Here is a 16,819-nt window from a genome sequence, read left to right on the forward strand (position 1 = left end):
TCCATTCCATGAACTACTCAAGAAAGATGTGTGTTGGCACTGGGATCATAAGCACCACCAAGCGCTTGAACACTTGAAAAGACTCATTTCCCAAGCCCCTGTGCTACAGTACTATAATCAGGATGAGGAAATTACAATATCTGTTGACGCATCTTCCACAGGATTGGGAGGTTGTCTGATGCAGGGAGGCAAACCAATAGCATTCGCATCAAGATCCCTCAGTTCAGCAGAAAGGAATTACGCTCAGATAGAAAAGGAAATGCTTGCCATTGTATTTGGAGCAACCAAGTTCCATCAATACATCTACGGTAAAGAGACTATATATGTACAAACAGACCATAAGCCATTGGAGAGTCTGTTCAAGAAACCTCTTATCCAGGCTCCACAAAGGATACAGAGAATGATGCTCAAGCTCCAAAAATACAACCAAAGTGTGTATTACGTACCTGGGAAAGAGCTACACATAGCTGACGCGTTAAGTCGCGCACCGTTAAGGGATCAGCCAGATACAGAAGAATTCCAAATACATACATTTGTTAGTATATCAACAGAGAAAACAGATGAATTTGTGGAAGAAGTAGATAAGGATCCAATATTGTCAAGAGTAAAGCACCACGTGACATATGGATGGCCGGAAACCAAGGCAGATGTTTCCAAGATCTGGATGTGTATTGGAATATCGTGATGAGCTCAATTTATGTGATGGTCTCCTCATGAAAGGTGATAGGATAGTGACTCCAAAGTCACTAATTAGTGAAATGATGAATAAGGTCCACTCTGGACACATGGGAATCACAAAGTGTCTAGAGTTAGCAAAGTCCAGTCTTTTCTGGGTAGGAATGTCAAAGGACATTCAGAGCAAAGTTGAAAATTGTGAAATATGTCAGAAACACAGAAATTATCAGCAAAAGGAACCAATTGTGCAGGATGAAATTCCTGATAGGCCATGGGAAAAGTTAGCAAGTGATATATTCTATCTTGGCAGTGATAAATACATGATTTTGGCTGATTACTACTCAAAGTATTTTGAGGTGTCCAATATTCCTAATGTTACAAGTTGTACAGTGATACAATACATGAAGTCACACTTTGCGCGCCATGGCATTCCTGAAATTCTGAGGACGGACAATGGTCCAGAATATTCATCAGGTGAATTCCAAGCATTCATGAATGAGTACAATATCAAACATGTTACCTCTTCACCAAGATATCCGCAGAGCAATGGATTTGCGGAGAGAACCGTTCAAACTGCAAAAAGGCTTATAAAAAAGGCAAGGGAGGATAATCGTGATCCTGAAATAGCTTTATTAGAACTGAGAAACACACCGGTCTCTGGTGTAGGACTCTCACCAGTCGAAATACTGATGGGACGGAAAACAAAATCTACTATTCCTATCAAAAGATCTTTGCTGAAGCCAAAAGACAAATCTCACAAGATGATACAAAGAAACCTGGAAGAAAACCAACAAAAACAGAAGAAGAATTACAACATTGGTGTCAAAGAAATGTCTAGAATTCAACCCAACGAGCATGTAAGGATGCATACAGGGAGGACGTGGACACCAGCCAAGTGTATAGGGTATGATAACACACCAAGGTCATACATTCTAAAGAGTGAAGGTCGAACCTATAGGAGGAACAGGAGAGACATTCTGAAAACTCGCGAGAACTTTTGTGATGAACAATTTTACCAACATCCGTACGCGTACACACACATTCCTGAAGCACCAACTCCATCTTCAGTGCTTAACGAGACATTACCAAGAGAACGCGAAACCAATCAACAGGAACCACTTCCAATGAAAACTAAAGTAACAAACAAAGACACTTCGCGATCGCTTACTATGGATACATCGATATCCAAGGAACTAACACCAAATGACAAAGGTGAACAAAAAACAAGTCGAGTGAGTGGTAGGGCAATAATCAAACCAAAACGCTATGAGAACTAGATAATGCCCATGACTTGTGCCAAATTCGTGTTCGAACATTTGTTTAAGTGTTTGATATTGTTCGTGAAATATATGTCAGACAATGGTTAATTGGTACAGTGTAATCAAACCAAAACGCTATGAGAACTAGATAATGCCCATGACTTGTGCCAAATTCGTGTTCGAACATTTGTTTAAGTGTTTGATATTGTTCGTGAAATATATGTCAGACAATGGTTAATTGGTACAGTGTATTTCAAATTTCAAGTATTTTCTATATTTGACTGTTTAAAGTATTTTAATGGTTAACAAGAGATCCCAGAGGGATCTTGGCGCCCACCAAAGAATGATCTATGTCTGACAATAGAAAGACGGATCTTTTCTCTGCTTTTCAACTTTTTACTACATATTACTACATATGAAATTTGAGAAAGATCCTTTCAGTACTTTCTGAGATATATAACACTGACAAACTTCAATAATCAAAATCAAAGATGTTGTTGACCGATCAGTCACAATATGCAATATGCAGGTCCTAGGAGTACCTACATATAAAATTTGAGACAGATCACTTCAGTACTTTCTGAGAAATAGCGGTAACAAACTTCAATTATCAAAATTCAAAATGGTGGCCTGTCGGCCATCTTGTTGACCGTTCGGACCCAAAATGTAATTAGGGACCTAAGGGAACCTGCACATGAAATTTGAGACATATCCCTTCAGTTGTTGACCGATCGGTCCCAAAATTAAATATGCACAACAAGGGCCCTAGGGGAACCTACATGTGAAATTTGGGAGAGATCCCTTCAGTACTTTCTGAGAAATAGCGGTAACAAACTTTAACAATCAAAATCCAAGATGGCGGCCAGGCGGCCATTTTGTTAACCGATCGGTCCTAAAATGCAATATGCACAACTAGGGCCCTAGGGGAACCTACATGTGAAATTTGAGAGAGATCCCTTCAGTACTTTCTGAGAAATAGCGGTAACAAACTTTAACTATCAAAATCCAAGATGGCGGCCTGGCGGCCATCTTGTTAACCGATCGGTCCTAAAATGCAATATGCACAACTAGGGCCCTAGGGGAACCTACATGTGAAATTTGAGAGAGATCCCTTCAGTACTTTCTGAGAAATAGCGGTAACAATCTTTAACAATCAAAATCCAAGATGGCGGCCTGGCGGCCATTTTGTTAACCGATCGGTCCTAAAATGCAATATGCACAACTAGGGCCCTAGGGGAACCTACATGTGAAATTTGAGAGAGATCCCTTCAATACTTTCTGAGAAATAGCGGTAACAAACTTTAACTATCAAAATCCAAGATGGCGGCCTGGCGGCCATTTTGTAAACCGATCGGTCCTAAAATGCAATATGCACAACTAGGGCCCTAGGGGAACCTACATGTGAAATTTGAGAGAGATCCCTTCAATACTTTCTGAGAAATAGCGGTAACAATCTTTAACAATCAAAATCCAAGATGGCGGCCTGGCGGCCATCTTGTTAACCGATCGGTCCTAAAATGCAATATGCACAACTAGGGCCCTAGGGGAACCTACATATGAAATTTGAGAAAGATCCCTTCAGTACTTTCTGAGAAATAGCGGTAACAAGAAATGTTAACGGACGGAAGGACGGACGGACGGAAGGACGGACGGACGGACGGACGGACGGAAGGACGGACGGAAGGACGGACGACGGACCACGGACAAAAAGCGATTTGAATAGCCCACCATCTGACGATGGTGGGCTAAAAATAAAAAACAAGGTAATTTGCAGTATACTAACAAGATTTATTCCATAATTTCAAATATGAAGTAATTATATAATAAGCAAACTACTATATTGATGATCTGCAGAAGTAATACATTCATTTTTCAACATTTGATATATAAGGTAAATTTGGAAGGGAGATGTCATATAATAGCTATAGTCGTGGTCTAAAGTATGTACGAGTTACGTCCCTTGTATCGTAGTCTGTGTTATGTAACATGTATTGCTTACGTCATCAATAAAGGGGTTCTAAGAAATGGCTGCCTCAGTTATCCGTTAATAGCACACAATCAAAATAGTTCATAAGTTAAGTAACTCACAGGGCTATCACTTGTTATTGATTAACATACATAAAGCCAATTGTCACCTGCTACATCAGCTGCCTCTGAGAGGCGAAACAAATAGGATCATCAATCACAGAGCTTCAGAAGTGTTAATGAGCACGGCAAAAACAGGTGAGATTTAGATTACCTAATATACGACCTTCAAAACACCGCCAAGGTCAGTTTGTGGCTCAGGAGAAATGCTAGGTCCCACAATTAACCGAATATGTCTTAAAACACATTGTTTATGCATCTTTATAATAGATAATCTTTGTTGTGTTCCTAATGTAACAGAACAAGAGGCCCAGAGGGCCCAGGCTAAGTGAGATACAAAATGTACAGCCAAACCTGTCTAAAACAACCACCCAAGTGACAGTCAAACCTGTCTATAAAGACCACAAAAGGGACAGTCAAACCTGTCTATAAAAACCAACCAAGTGACAGTCAAACCTGTCTATAAACAAGAGGCCCATGGGCCTTAACGTTCATCTGACTCTTAGCATAATAAGGGCGCAGCACTTCTAAGGTAACAGATATGCGAAAATATAAGAAAAAAACACAATCTTCAAAATTCAATCCTACACACTGACAGCTTCAGTTTGCGGCTGCCATTTTTTCATTCATATGGGGAGGTTGTGCGTTGCTCCGGTACTGCTCTCTCCAGTACATATATATTTAACTAATGCAAATGCATAACAGTAGTAATTAAACATTTTTATTATTTTTTAAATAATAATGACAACTCTTTGAAAATTAAAAGCTATAGTCAATGCAGTCAAAATATCCACCAAGGCGAAGATGAGCACAAGGAATCGTTACGTCACATACATGTAACGTCAACAAATGGAGCGAAATCATAGGATTCACATACGTGGCAAGCAATGCCTTGAATGGACATGGAGAAATCCAAATCTTATTATATCATTTACTTCTATAGTTTAAGTGCGTCCGTTTATTTCTAAAATTATGTCTTCTGCACATGAAAATAAAAAATAAAATAAACAAGTAGAGCTTTGCTCTGATTCCTATGCCGTCCATGATTCATATTAAAACTTCTGGCTGCGTCCTTTAAGGCCTTGCCTTCAGTTATATTACAACATAGTCATTTAAAGATTTCAGCCTATTTGACCCCTGTGAATGAAGATCAAGGTCATTTTAAAAAAAACAAAAATGGTAGCCCTTTTTTATTTGAATGAACTTGGTAGCTCTACATCCAAGCATGTCACACGCCCAATATTGGGTCTTTAGGCTTCAAGTTATTCTCAAGAAATTATTTCAAGGTTTTAACCTATTTGAACCCTGTGACCTTAAATGAAGGTCAAGGACATTCATTTGAATACACTTGGTAGTCTGGTTCCATCCCAGCATGCTGCAGACCTCATATCAGTACCCTGGGCCTTCTGGTTCTTGAGAAGAAGTCATTTAAAGATTTAGCCTTTTGACCCCTGTGACCTTGAATGAATGTCAAGGTCATTCATTTGAACAAACATGGTAGCCCTTTATCCAAGCATGCTACAGGCCCAATATCAGTACCCTTAGGGCCTCCTGGTTCTTGATAAGAAGTTGTTCAAAGATTTTAGCCTTTTTGACCCTTGTGACCTTGAATGAAGATCAAGGTCATTAATTTGAACAAACTTGATAGCCCTTCATCCCAGCATGTCACGGGCTCAATATCAGGTCTCTCGGCCTCTTAATTATTCACAAGAAGTTGTTTAAAGGATTTAAGCCTATTTGAACCTGGTGACCTTGAATGAAGGTCAAGGTCATTCATTTGAACAAACATGGTAACCCTTTATCCAAGCATGCTACAGGCCCAATATCAGTACCCTGGGCCTTCTGGTTCTTGAGAAGAATTTGTTTAAAGGATTTCAGCCTATTTAACACCGGTGACCTTGAATGAAGATCAAGGTCATTAATTTGAACAAACTTGATAGCCCTTCATCCCAGCATGCAACGGACCAAACATCAGGTCTCTCGGCCTCTTAATTATTCACAAGAAGTTGTTTAAAGGATTTTAGCTTATTTGACCCTGATGACCTTAAATGAAGGTCAAGGTCATTCATTTGAACAAACATGTTAGCCCTTTATCCAAGCATACTACAGGCTCTATATCAGTACCCTGGGCTTCCTGGTTTTTGATAAGAAGTTTTTCAAAGATTTTAGCATTTTTGACCCCTGTGACCTTGAATGAAGATCAAGGTCATTCATTTGAACAAACTTAATAGCTATAGCCCATCATCCCAGCATGTCACGGGCTAAATATCAGGTCTCTAGGCCTCTTAATTATTCACAAGAAGATGTTTAAAGGATTTTAGCCTATTAAACACCAGTGACCTTAAATGAAGGTCAAGGTCATTCATTTGAACAATCATAGCCCTTCATCCAAGCATGCTACAGGCTCAATATCAGTACCCTGGGCCTTCTGGTTATTGAGGAGAAGTCTGTAAAGATTTAAGCCTTTTTGACCCCTGTGACCTTTAATGAAAGTCAAGGTCATTCATTTGATCCAACTTGGTAGCCCTTCATCCCAGCATGCTGCAGGCCCAATATGGGTATACTTGGTCTTTCGGTTCTTGAGAAGAAGTTGTTTTAAAATTTTAGCCTTTTTGACCCCTGTGACCTTGAATGAAGATCAAGGTCATTCATTTGAATAAACTTGGTAGCCCTTCATCCAAGCATGCTACATGCCCAATATCAGTACCCGGAGCCTTCTGGTTCTTGAGAAGAATTTGTTTAAAGATTTTAGCCTTTTTGACTCCTGTGACCTTGAATGAAGATCAAAATTTGAACAAACTTGATAGCCCTTCATCCCAGCATGTCACGGGCTCAATATCAGGTCTCTAGGCCTCTTATATATAGTTATTCAACAAGAAGTTGTTTAAAGATTTTAGCCTATTTGCCCACTGTGAACTTGAATGAAGGTCAAGGTCATTCATTTGAACAAACTTTGTAGCCCATCATCCCAGCACGTGCAAGCCCTCTATGGGTAACATGGGCCTTCTTGTTCTTGAGAAGAAGTTGTTGAAAGATTTTAGCCTTTTGGACCCCTGTGACCTTGAATGAAGATCAAGGTTATTCATTTGAACAAACTTGATAGCCCTTCATCCCAGCATGTCATAGGCCCAATATCAGTACCCTGGGCCTCCTGGTTCTTGAGAAGCAGTTGTTTAAAGATTTTGGCTTTTTTGACCCCTGTGACCTTGAATGAAGATCAAGGTCATTCATTTGAACAAACTTGATAGCTATAGCCCATCATCCCAGCATGTCACAGGGCCCAATATCAGGTCTCTAGGCCTCTTAATTATTCACAAGAATTTGTTTAAAGGAATTTAGCCTATTAAACACCAGTGACCTTAAATGAAGGTCAAAGTCATTCATTTGAACAAACTTGGTAGCCCTTCATCCAAGCATGCTACAGTCCCAATATCAGTATCCTGGGCCTTCTGGTTATTGAGGAGTCGTTTAAAGATTTAAGCCTTTTTGACACCTGTGACCTTGAATGAAAGTCAAGGTCATTCATTTGATCCAACTTGGTAGCCCTTCATCCCAGCATGCTGCAGGCCCAATATGGGTATACTTGGTCTTTCGGTTCTTGAGAAGAAGTTGTTTTAAAATTTTAGCCTTTTTGACCCCTGTGACCTTGAATGAAGATCAAGGTCATTCATTTGAATAAACTTGGTAGCCCTTCATCCAAGCATGCTACATGCCCAATATCAGTACCCGGAGCCTTCTGGTTCTTGAGAAGAATTTGTTTAAAGATTTTAGCCTTTTTGACTCCTGTGACCTTGAATGAAGATCAAAATTTGAACAAACTTGATAGCCCTTCATCCCAGCATGTCACGGGCTCAATATCAGGTCTCTAGGCCTCTTATATATAGTTATTCACAAGAAGTTGTTTAAAGATTTTAGCCTATTTGCCCACTGTGAACTTGAAAGAAGGTCAAGGTCATTCATTTGAACAAACTTTGTAGCCCATCATCCCAGCACGTGCAAGCCCTCTATGGGTAACATGGGCCTTCTTGTTCTTGAGAAGAAGTTGTTGAAAGATTTTAGCCTTTTGGACCCCTGTGACCTTGAATGAAGATCAAGGTTATTCATTTGAACAAACTTGATAGCCCTTCATCCCAGCATGTCATAGGCCCAATATCAGTACCCTGGGCCTTCTGGTTCTTGAGAAGCAGTTGTTTAAAGATTTTGGCTTTTTTGACCCCTGTGACCTTGAATGAAGATCAAGGTCATTCATTTGAACAAACTTGATAGCTATAGCCCATCATCCCAGCATGTCGTAGGGCCCAATATCAGGTCTCTAGGCCTCTTAATTATTCACAAGAATTTGTTTAAAGGAATTTAGCCTATTAAACACCAGTGACCTTAAATGAAGGTCAAAGTCATTTATTTGAACAAACTTGGTAGCCCTTCATCCAAGATGCTGGCCCAATATCAGTACCCTTGGCCTTTCAGTTCTTGAGAAGAAGTTGTTTAAAGATTTTAGCCTATTTGCCCACTGTGAACTTGAATGAAGGTCAAGGTCATTCATTTGAACAAACTTGTAGCCCATCATCCCAGCACGTGCAAGCCCTCTATGGGTAACATGGGCCTTCTTGTTCTTGAGAAGAAGTTGTTGAAAGATTTTAGCCTTTTGGACCCCTGTGACCTTGAATGAAGATCAAGGTTATTCATTTGAACAAACTTGATAGCCCTTCATCCCAGCATGTCATAGGCCCAATATCAGTACCCTGGGCCTTCTGGTTCTTGAGAAGCAGTTGTTTAAAGATTTTGGCTTTTTTGACCCCTGTGACCTTGAATGAAGATCAAGGTCATTCATTTGAACAAACTTGATAGCTATAGCCCATCATCCCAGCATGTCACAGGGCCCAATATCAGGTCTCTAGGCCTCTTAATTATTCACAAGAATTTGTTTAAAGGAATTTAGCCTATTAAACACCAGTGACCTTAAATGAAGGTCAAAGTCATTCATTTGAACAAACTTGGTAGCCCTTCATCCAAGCATGCTACAGTCCCAATATCAGTATCCTGGGCCTTCTGGTTATTGAGAAGTCGTTTAAAGATTTAAGCCTTTTTGACACCTGTGACCTTGAATGAAAGTCAAGGTCATTCATTTGATCCAACTTGGTAGCCCTTCATCCCAGCATGCTGCAGGCCCAATATGGGTATACTTGGTCTTTCAGTTCTTGAGAAGAAGTCGTTTTAAAATTTTAGCCTTTTTGACCCCTGTGACCTTGAATGAAGATCAAGGTCATTCATTTGAACAAAGCTTGGTAGCCCTTCATCCAAGCATGCTACATGCCCAATATCAGTACCCGGAGCCTTCTGGTTCTTGAGAAGAATTTGTTTAAAGATTTTAGCCTTTTTGACTCCTGTGACCTTGAATGAAGATCAAAATTTGAACAAACTTGATAGCCCTTCATCCCAGCATGTCACGGGCTCAATATCAGGTCTCTAGGCCTCTTATATATAGTTATTCACAAGAAGTTGTTTAAAGATTTTAGCCTATTTGCCCACTGTGAACTTGAAAGAAGGTCAAGGTCATTCATTTGAACAAACTTTGTAGCCCATCATCCCAGCACGTGCAAGCCCTCTATGGGTAACATGGGCCTTCTTGTTCTTGAGAAGAAGTTGTTGAAAGATTTTAGCCTTTTGGACCCCTGTGACCTTGAATGAAGATCAAGGTTATTCATTTGAACAAACTTGATAGCCCTTCATCCCAGCATGTCATAGGCCCAATATCAGTACCCTGGGCCTCCTGGTTCTTGAGAAGCAGTTGTTTAAAGATTTTGGCTTTTTTGACCCCTGTGACCTTGAATGAAGATCAAGGTCATTCATTTGAACAAACTTGATAGCTATAGCCCATCATCCCAGCATGTCACAGGGCCCAATATCAGGTCTCTAGGCCTCTTAATTATTCACAAGAATTTGTTTAAAGGAATTTAGCCTATTAAACACCAGTGACCTTAAATGAAGGTCAAAGTCATTTATTTGAACAAACTTGGTAGCCCTTCATCCAAGATGCTGGCCCAATATCAGTACCCTTGGCCTTTCAGTTCTTGAGAAGAAGTCATTCAAAGATTTTAGCCTTTTTGACCCCTGTGACCTTGAATGAAGATCAAGGTCATTCATTTGAACAAACTTGGTAGCCCTTCATCCAAGCATGCTACATGCCCAATATCAGTACCCTGTGCCTTCTGGTTCTTGAGAAGAATTACTAAATACCTGGACACCAATGATTAACCCGGTTAGTTCTGCTATATCACTCATTATATATCATTTCACTCTTGTCACAGGAGGCCAACTCAATGACAAGAGCCCAGAGGACCTGTATCGCTCACCTGTTTTTTTTTAGTAATTATCACAAAGACTCTGACAATTAGAAAAATTAGCAAAATTGACTTCCAAAGTTTAATTTTGTATCACAACCATACAATGATGCTATTGATACCATACAAATATGCTATCCAATACAAAAGTTCAGAGACAAAGTAATTTATATGAAAATAGTAGCCTAATTGACCTTTTTGACCCCGGATCTATTGCCGTCTAAGGCCCCTGGGGTCAGCCCTATCATTTGTACAATTTCAAATCCCAACCCTATAAGGATGCTACCATTGCATTATGAGTGCTCTTCCATGCTTAGTTGCAGAGAAGAAGTCGTTTATATGGAAATAGCTAAATTGACCCCTTTTGACCCCACCCTTCAGGCCCCAGGGGGGGGGGGGGGGGGGGGGGGGGGGGGGGGGGGGGTCAGCCCCATCATTTGCAAAATTTTGAATCTAAACCCTATAAAGATGTAACCATTGCATTATGAACGTAATCCCATGTTAAGTTGCAGAGGAAAATTAAGTCATTTATATGGAAATTGATCACTTTTGACCACACCCCTCAGGCCCCCGGGGGGTCAGTCCTATCATTTGCACAAATTGGAATCCTCACCCCATAAGGATGCTACCATTGCATTATGGGTGCTATCCTATGCTTAGTTGCATAGAAGAAGTCATTTATATGGAAATAGCCAAATTGACTCCTTTTGACCCCACCCTTCAGGCCCCCAGGGGGTCAGCTTCATCATTTGTACAATTTAGAATCCCCACCCTATAAGGATGCTACCATTGCATTATGGGTGCTATCCCATGCTTGGTTTCAGAGAAGAAGTCGTTTAAATGGAAATAGCCAAATTGACCTCTTTTGACCCCGCCCCTCCAGTCCCCGGGGGGGGGGGGGGGGGGGGGGGGGGGGGGGGGGGGGGGTCAGCCCTATCATTAGTACAATTTTGAATCCCCTCCCTATAACACTACTACCATTGCATTATGAGTGCTGTCACATGCTTGGTTTCAGACAAGAAGTCGTTTATGTGGAAATAGCCAAATTGACCCCTTTTGACCCCACCCCTCAGGCCCCCGGGGGGTCAGCCCCATTTTTTGTACAATTTTGAATCCCCATCCTATAACGATGCTACCATTGCATTATGGGTGCTATCCTATGCTTAGTTGCATAGAAGAAGTCATTTATATGGAAATAGCCAAATTGACTCCTTTTGACCCCACCCTTCAGGCCCCCAGGGGGTCAGCTTCATCATTTGTACAATTTAGAATCCCCACCCTATAAGGATGCTACCATTGCATTATGGGTGCTATCTCATGCTTGGTTTCAAAGAAGAAGTTGTTTATATGAAAATAGCCAAATTGACCCCTTTTGACCCCGCCCCTCAGACCCCCAGGGGGTCAGTCCTATCATTTGTACAATTTTGAATCCCCATCCTATAACGATGCTACCATTGCATTATGAGTGCTGTCACATGCTTGGTTTCAGACAAGAAGTCGTTTATGTGGAAATAGCCAAATTGACCCCTTTTGACCCCACCCCTCAGGCCCCCGGGGGGTCAGCCCCATTTTTTGTACAATTTTGAATCCCCACCCTATAAGGTTATGGAGAAGAAGTCGATTGTTGACGGACGACGGACGCTGGACGCTGCGGTATCCCATAAGCTCACCTTGGTCCTTCAGACCAGGTGAGCTAATAAATTGATAGAAGCTCAGTCAGTGAGTATCTCATGAAAGTTGCAAGAGATTGAAAAATGCACTGAAGATATGTAAGTTAGTGTTTATGTACATAAGAGTAAGTTTAGTTGTTTAGTAGTTCAGAATTGTTCTTTACCACATTCAGAAAACCAGGAAAAACATTTTATTACAATGAAAATAATATCAGTTATGCCACCAATCAATGATTGCCAAAGATATTCTGTGACCTAATTAATCTCCAAAGGATATTCTATGACCCATTCTCCAAAGAATATTCTGAGACTTAATTAATCTCCAAAGCATATTCTGTGACCTAATTAATCTCCCAAGGATATTCTGTGACCAAATTAATCTCCCAAGGATATTTTGTGACCTAATTAAACTCCCAAGGATATTTGTTACCTAATTAATCTCCCAAGGATATTCTGTGACCTAATTAATCTCCAAAGGATATTTTGAGACTTAATTAATCTCCCAAGGATATTCTGTGACCTAATTAATCTCCAAAGCATATTCTGTGACCTATTTAATTTTCAAAGCATTTTCTGTGACGTAATTAACCTCCCAAGGATATTCTGTAGCCTAATTAATCTCCCAAGGATATTCTGAGACTATTTAATCTCAAAAGCATTCTCTTTGACCTAATTAATCTCCCAAGGATATTCTGTGATCTCATTAATCTCCCAGTGATATCCTGAGACTTAATTAATAACTCAAGGATATTCTGTAACCTAATTAATCTCCAAAGAATATTCTGAGACTTAATTAATCTCCAAAGCATATTCTGTGACCTAATTAATCTCCCGAGGATATTCTGTGACCTAATTAACCTCCCAAGGATATTCTGTGACCTAATTAACCTAAAAAGGATATTCTGTGACCTAATTAACCTCCCAAGGATATTTTGAGACTTAATTAATCTCAAAAGCATATTTTGTGACCTAACTAATATCCCAGTGATAATCTGTGACCTAATTAATCTCACATTTATATTCTATGACCTAATTAATCTACCAGGGATAATTTGTGACCTAATTAATCTCCCAAGGATATTCTGTGATCTCATTAATCTCCCAGTGATATCCTGAAATTTAATTAATAACCCAAGGATATTCTGTAACCTAATTAATCGCCAAAGGATATTCTGTGACCTGATTAATCTTTGAAATCAAAGCATATTCTGTGACCTGATTAATCTTTAAAATCAAAGCAGATTTTGTGACCTAATTAACCTCCCAAGGATATTCTGTGACCTAATTATTCTCCCAAGGATATTCTGAGACTGAATTAATCTCAAAAGCATATTCTGTGACCTAAGTAATATACCAGTGATATTTTGTGACCTTATTAATCTCAGTTATATTCTATGACCTAATTAATCTACCAGGGATAATTTGTGCCCTAAATAATCTCCCAAGGATATTTTGTGACCTAATTAATCTCCCAAAGATATGTTATGACCTAATTAATCTAATAGAGCTGGGTACCACGGAAAAAAAAAGTACTGCGGTATACCGCGGTATTTCATCAAATACCACGGTATGTACCGCGGTATACCACGGATATCATGGATCATAACTGAAATCACAATAACAATTGATAATAATGCAGATTTTTAATCATATATATTTTTCAGATGAACAGACATTAAAATTAACAAACTCAGTAGACAAAAGGCAAGATATCAACAATGACAACTACATATGAGTATTTTTAGGATTGACTAGTAATTAATAATAATTATGACTAGAGTACCAACGTCAGTTTCGACATAACTCTTGCCACAATATATATGTCATATTGTCAGTTTGACTATACTTGAGTCTACAACAAACCATTACTTAAAAAACAATTAACTTTCTGAAAGGCTCATATTCAAAAAGTCTTCCTTATCCTGATAACGTGCATCAAGATCCATAATTGATGATGCCGACGCACGTGGGACACCAGATTAGATGTCCCACCGCCGGTACATTTCACACTGACATCACAAGTTCGGCAAACAGCAACCGACTCCTTGATTAAGCCATCACATTTCCTTTTTTTGAGCGCAAAATGGCGCCAGATGTCGGACTTAGCACGACGATTTGATATCAGTTCATATGGCCTTTCTGTTGCGTCCGCCATCTTTAATTATTCACTGCGGGACAAGCCCGTTTCTATAGTAACATGCTTACAAGTTACGAGACGGCGATCGAGAATGGGATATATGACTGGTTGGTCAGCGAAACTATATGAAATTAACATTTATTTTTTTAGTTTGCGATGGTATTAGTTGGAATTACAAACACTTAATTTCCTTTGGACGGAAACTGCCAAAGTTTACCGAAGTACCAGTACAGTACAAGTGTACCGCAGTACGTACCTCGTCAGGTTTTACCGCGGTTTCCTGGTATGCCGGTAATACCCCCCACCATTACTAGGGATATCTATGACCTAATTGATATCCTAAGTTATTCTGTGACGTAATTAATCTCCAAAGCATATTCTGTGACCTAATTCATCTCCCACGGATATTCTGTGACCTAATTAACCTCCCAAGGATATTCTGTGACCTAATTAACCTCCCATGGATATTCTGTGACCTAATTAATCTCCCAAGGATATTCTGTGACCTAATTCTTCTCCCAAGGATATTCTGTGACCTAATTCATCTCCCAAGGATATTCTGTGACCTAATTAACCTCCTAAGGATACTCTGTAAAACTAATTAATCTCCCAAACCACAGTAAAAGCTAACAAGGTAACTGATATTCGGGAAAATGTTGACAATAGTGATATATTAGCATTATTTCTCTGGGAAAAATGGATCTTATTTTGTCCACCTGTCTCTGTCTAGACTGTCACTGCCCACCTGTCTAGACTGTCACTGTCCACCTGTCTATACTGACACTGTCCACCTGTCTATACTGACACCATCCATCTGTCTATACTGACACTGTCCACCTTTCTATACTGACATTGACTGTCCACCTGTCTATACTGACACTGTCCACCTGTCTAAACTGACACTGACCACCTGTTTATACTGATACTGACCACCTGTCTAGACTGTCACTGTCCACCTGTCTATACTGACACCACCCACCTGTCTATACTGACACCACCCACCTGTCTATACTGACACCACCCACCTGTCTATACTGACACTGACCACCTGTCTATACTGATACTGACCACCTGTCTATACTGATACTGACCACCTGTCTAGACTGTCACTGTCCATCTGTCTATACTGACACCACCCACCTGTCTATACTGTCACTGTCCACTGTCTATACTGACAATTTCCACCTGTCTATACTGACACTGTCCACCTGTCCATACTGACACTGACCACCTGTCTATACTGACACTGACCACCTGTCTATACTGACACTGTCCAGCCGTCTATACTGACCCTGTCCACCTGTCTATACTGACACAACCAACCTGTCTATAAAGACAAGGTCAACCTTTTGTACTATATAAATACTACCTGCATTAGAGGGTGAGCATAGCACGGTCTGATGTCTTGTGTACAACTATTTCCAGGACATTTGATGAAGGCAATCAGCGATATTCCCTAAACTCAGGTATCTGATTACTAATTATCATCTATGGTTGTCAGGTATCACCAGTCGTCATCTACAATTAAAATCGCTATTAACAGGTGGGTATATACATGTATGTGATCACATGTACATGTTTACTCCATGCTCATGTATCTGTTACTATCGTGTTAATCTAGACCTAGCTACATTTGTACCTGACGCTACATCGATAAAACGATTATTGGATTATTGATGCGTCCAGAAAGTCGATAAATCATTACTCTGTTTACAGTGTCCAGTTAGATCAATAGATGGTCAAAGAAAGAGGGATGTGAATTATATATATATATATGTTAAATCAATACTGTACACTCATGTCCGAACACCGACTGAAGGAGACAAATAAAGACCATGTGTCGTGCCGCGCGTGGGATCACGCCCCTTTGCCTGAGATCACGAGGCCCATGCCAGCATCCACGCTTTTCACTGCTGGTTTCAGAGCGATTATTTGTGTGGCGACATCGTTCGATTTAAGTCATGTGTATAAATCGAAAGAAAATGGATACAAAGAGGTTATACATGTGTACACTCACCTGCCGTCTGTCTGTGTCCAGCCTCCTTGTAACGTCTATTCTCGTGTGTCTTTCTCGATAAAATAAGTAACGTCTCGTCTGCTCGCCATCATATATATATATATACAATATCAAAAAAGCACGTGACCAAAGTAGCGGAACAAAGCATCAGCTGATCAAAACAACACCATTCTGTGTAAACCAGACGAAATCCGTCAGTGTTTAGCCTATCTTCAGCATTCACATATGGTCCAGAGTATAGGCCAAACTGAATTTCACGATAAATACCTCAGAATTAATGATATCGTAAAAGTTTACTGTATTTTTCCCGACGTCATCGCCAGCTGACCTAATTTGGGTTCAAGGGTCAAGTAATGGGGCCAAAAGGGGGTAATTGAAACAGGCCTACATGTAAATATTGGTCTGTTGCTTACCGCGTAGACCAATACAAAAGTCTTTTTTATTTGTATGATTGACTATGTACATGTATATATATTCGTTCAATATCGATAGTTATAGGCCAAGTTAAACGCCGATTTGATTTCATACCAATGATTGTTTTCAGTTTCTGTGTACACATGTTTGTGTTGCGTAGGGTGACGCAACATTACTCAGTTGAATACGTTATGACTATAAATCATTAATAACAGATTCGT

The 16,819-nt window shown here is 40.0% G+C and overlaps 1 protein-coding gene across 2 annotated transcripts in view; it reads right to left on the reverse strand.

The window, feature by feature from the left end:
* Positions 1–16,476, reverse strand: part of LOC138307503 (monocarboxylate transporter 12-like) — a 70,518-nt gene extending 54,042 nt beyond the window's left edge. Inside the window, exons 1-2 of one of the 2 annotated variants that reach the window (XM_069248288.1) lie at positions 16,185–16,476; positions 15,537–15,685 (exon numbers count right to left, since the gene is read on the reverse strand). The gene's annotated coding sequence lies outside the window, so the exon portion shown is untranslated. The remainder of the gene's footprint in view (positions 1–15,536; positions 15,686–16,184) is intronic. The other variant, XM_069248287.1, reaches the window with a different exon arrangement.
* Between the last annotated feature and the right edge of the window lie 343 nt (positions 16,477–16,819).

This window comes from Argopecten irradians, chromosome 14 (assembly GCF_041381155.1).
Source record: "Argopecten irradians isolate NY chromosome 14, Ai_NY, whole genome shotgun sequence".
NCBI lineage: Eukaryota > Metazoa > Mollusca > Bivalvia > Pectinida > Pectinidae > Argopecten > Argopecten irradians.